Source organism: Tupaia chinensis, unplaced genomic scaffold (genome assembly GCF_000334495.1).
Source record: "Tupaia chinensis unplaced genomic scaffold, TupChi_1.0 Scaffold000238_1, whole genome shotgun sequence".
In the NCBI taxonomy this organism is placed as follows: Eukaryota; Metazoa; Chordata; class Mammalia; order Scandentia; family Tupaiidae; genus Tupaia; species Tupaia belangeri.
This window is the reverse complement of record NW_006159716.1, coordinates 4,463,486-4,467,531: the sequence shown is the minus strand read 5'-3', so window position 1 is coordinate 4,467,531 and position 4,046 is coordinate 4,463,486.

Genomic DNA, 4,046 nt, shown 5'->3' with positions numbered 1-4,046 from the left:
TACATTCTTTGCTCTACACAAACTCTTGCCATATGAAGCCCTGGATCAGCTGAGGACTCTGCCAGAAATAAAGACCTTTACCAGGTATAAAGCCCTCGACCTGGGACCTCTAAAACATTAAGCTAAATAAACCCCTATTTTTCATAAATTACCAAGACTTAGATATTTCTGTTATTAGCAATTCAACAGGCTACTGAAACAGGTGGCTTACAATTCAGATTTAAATACCATCATCCACTTAAAGATGGAAGGGATAGGGAAAGTTTTAGGGAAACATTCATGAAAAGTATGGTAAACAGAGTAAGCCTTTTTATACAAATTTAAGTCTTCAAGTTGGTGCCTTCTCCCTTAAGAATTTGTAGGAAACGGCAGATAGCACAATGGTTATGTTACTGAACTCTTAATGTAGCCAACCATGGTTCAAATACCAGCCCTGGTGGCTTAAAACTCATACTGAGCATGTGTGTGTGCATGCCCAAAATCCTGAGAAGAGAATGGAGAAGAATGGATTGCAGCATGGCCATCTCCTCTGGAGGTTCAATTTCTAGCTTTCTGTCTTTGCAGCAAGTGCTTGAGCCCTATAGCAAAAATCTCTTTCTAAAAAAAAAAAAAAAAAAAAAAAAAAAAAAAAAAGAAAGAGGGACAGACAGACAGACAGAAAAAGAAAAGAATTTGTAGTTTCATCATCATTTTTTTAAAGATTAAATTTTATTCATTGTCAGTATTTTATCTTTTTATTTTATTGAAGCTGACCAGAGAGAGACAGAGATAGAGAGAGAGAAGGAAAGTGAGAAAGCAAGGTGCCAGGTCCAGAACTCAAATGATGGTCACCCATGTGGGATTCCAGCCACCTTAATCACCACGCCACCTGCCGTCCCCCACCCCCCATAATTTTTTTTTTCCTGGTACAGAGAGGGAAGTGATCTTATAATTAGAGATTTTCTTTATAGATGTAAATTTCTCTTAGTTTTCAGAGCTTCTCCTGTGTCTGCTATTTCTTAAAAAGTAACAACTTGGGGGCCAGCTAGGTGGCATAGTTGTTGAAGTGGCTGAATCCCACATGACGGATTGTAGGCTTTGAGTCCCAGATCTAGCGGGTTGGGAAATACGCTGTGTGTGTGTGTGTCCAACATCCTGGGAGGAAAATAGAGTGGACTGTGGTATCATTATCCCCACTGGGGGATGGTGCTTTCAAAAAAGGGAAAAAGTAACAGCTTGGTCCAGCTTGTGGCATGGTTGTTAAGGTGGTTGGATCCCACATGACCAACAGCACCATTCAAATCCCAGACCCAGAGGCTTAAAAAACAGACTGGGTGTGTGTACATACATGTCTAAAATCCCAAGAGGAGAATGGAGGAGAAGAAATTGTGTGGCATGGCCATCCCCTTCTAGGGGTGACTTTCTCTGTTTCACTTTGTCTTCCTCTGGCAAGTGCACATACCCTATAGCAAAATTTAAAAAGTTGAACAACAACTCAAGGGGCCAACAAGTGCCATAATGGTTAAGGCACTGTACCCCCATGTGGCTGGCTGCAATTCAAGTCCTGGACCTGGTGGCTTGAAACTCATGCCAGGCATGTGTGTGTACATGCCCAAAATCCCAAAAGGAGAATGGAGAAGAAGCGATTACAGTGTGATCACCCCCTCTGGGGGAGGGGTGACTTCTTGCTTTCTGTCTTTCTGGTTAGTGCACGCACCCTTTAGCAAAAATCTCTCAAAACATACATACATACATAAAAAAAAAAGCCCAAAATAATCCTTATCCAAAGAGACACATTTTGGGATGGCATATTCTTCTCTACACTTCTATATTCCAGACACAACACCAGGCTCTGAGAATACAGAAAGGATTCAGACACAAGTGCTGTCCAGGGACTGATCTTCTCGGGAGAGAAAAACAAATGTAGATCCGCAAGTTGTGGAAAATATTTATGAGTTCAGTGGGGTGGGGGGGCATCACAATAGTTCAGAAGGGGTATGGGAGTTACTACATGGCTAGGCGCAGAAATGGTATCATTGAAGAGTCCTGCCCTGAGCTGAATTTTGAGTGACTGGTGTTTGCAGGGAGTTCGGGAGCATGGACAGAGCACCAGCACAGGGAGTAGGCTAAATGGGGTAGAGAGGCTTGATGTAGGCACATGATGGGCTGGAAGTGGGGCATCCATTTATGCCTTACTTAAGGGACTACAGAGGATGTACAGAGACAAGGTAGGAGGCTAGTGGGAGCCAGGTCCTGCGGAGTCTGGCATGCTGGACTAGATGTAGACTGTGTTCCAAACAACAGGGTTGGCAGACTTTGTCTTTAAAGAACCAAATGGTTCATATTTGAGGCTTTGAACTTAGCTATTCTAGCTTCAAAGCAGATATAGATGATGTGTAAATAAATGGGTGTGACTATACTCCCGAAAAACTGTTCACAAAAACAGCCTGCAGGCTCGCTTTAGCCTCCATCGCTGCTGTGAATTGCACACTCTTTGCCACAGACAATGGGCAGTCGTGAGAGGTGTTGCAGCAGAGGAGAAATCCAGAGAAGATTTATGAGGCTGTAATGTGCAAGATAGATTGAAACAGGAGACTTGTTGGGAGCATAGAAGAGAGTGTCGAAACAGCCCAGCTGTGAATTTGTAAGTCTGAGGAGGACAGCAGCAATAGGAAGTGAAACGTAATGCAAAACCACTTCAAACAGAGTAAAGGGACCTGGCAGCTAAACAAATGTAGTAGGTCAAGGAGACCGAAGAGTTAAAAGTGGGACCCAGATCTGAGCCTGGGTAAGAGGGAGAAAGCAGTGATTCTGGGATTTAATTTCAGGCAGTACCCTGCTGCTCTGTAACAGAGATGTAGATGAAGATATTCATTAGGAATTGTAGAACAAATCAGAGAAATTGCTTCCCTGTTACTGCAAAGGCAGAGATGCTTTTTAGTCACAAATATGACCTGCAGGTGGAGGGGAAAGGATGGGGGGTGGTGGGCAGGGGGAGAGGCGATTATCTTCCAAATAGGCTTTTTGCTAACGTGAAGGGAAATGGATACATCTGGAAAATTCCATACTGTTTGCATAAGTGAAATGCGGTTGTTCAGACCCTGTTTCTCAAACCCCAGGTGTTACATAAGATAATGTTGCTAAAATGTTTGGGACTTAGGGAGAGAGACTGTATAAACATGTGGTTTTACTATAGCTCATAAAAGATGATTGTGTGGAAACCTCAGAAAAATTGAAACCTGGCACAATATAAATGAATGGCTTCCCTTCTTGTTTTATCACCGTGTTTCGCTCAAGCCTTGAAGATGTGATTAGAAATGAGTGTCTAGAGGCCAAGGCGAGGTACTAGGATTTAGCAAGTGGCCTGTATTTGTCTATTGTGTTTGGCCGACTCTGGCATGTAGCTGAAAGAGAGAACTGTGTAGATATGTGTAGGCCTGTGTTCATGGGTGCACTGGACCTGGCATGGGAAGAAAAATGAGGGACTGACTGTGAAGTAAAAGATAGGGACATAAAGAGTTTGTTGGTGCAGGTAGCTAAAACTGTAGAAATTTCAGGGGAACTTGACCTCAAAGCATCTCTTCAGCATTTTCCATTTTCTCAAGTAAAACGAAATGTGAAATGAACTTGTTTTTAGCAGGAGCATTTTGTTTTTATTTGCCCACAAGGGGACAGAACGACAATGCCTTTGAAAAGCCAGCCAGTGTGCAGCCCCAGGGTTTGCTCTCTGGAGCACAGGCCGTGAAAATTTGTGTGTGTCCAGAATACCAGAAAGTCTGGCAGAAAAGGAGGAGGAAGGGAGGGTGGCAAACCCTTCATTGCCTATGATTCTGTAGAATTCCTTCTTGGCATTTCATCCCTGGCATTTTTCTGTGGTTTCTTTTCCCGTAAGATTCAGTCCAATGAAGTCCATTTAGTATAAGAACCATGTGGGTGAGCAGAGTGGATGGTAGCAGAGATGAAGGGAATGATTCTAGTGGGCCGCTTGGAAATCCTCCTTACCTCAGTGGAAGAGTTCTGGCTACCACCAGGGGGAGGCCATGTAGCATGGGAAGGTTTGGGAAAGA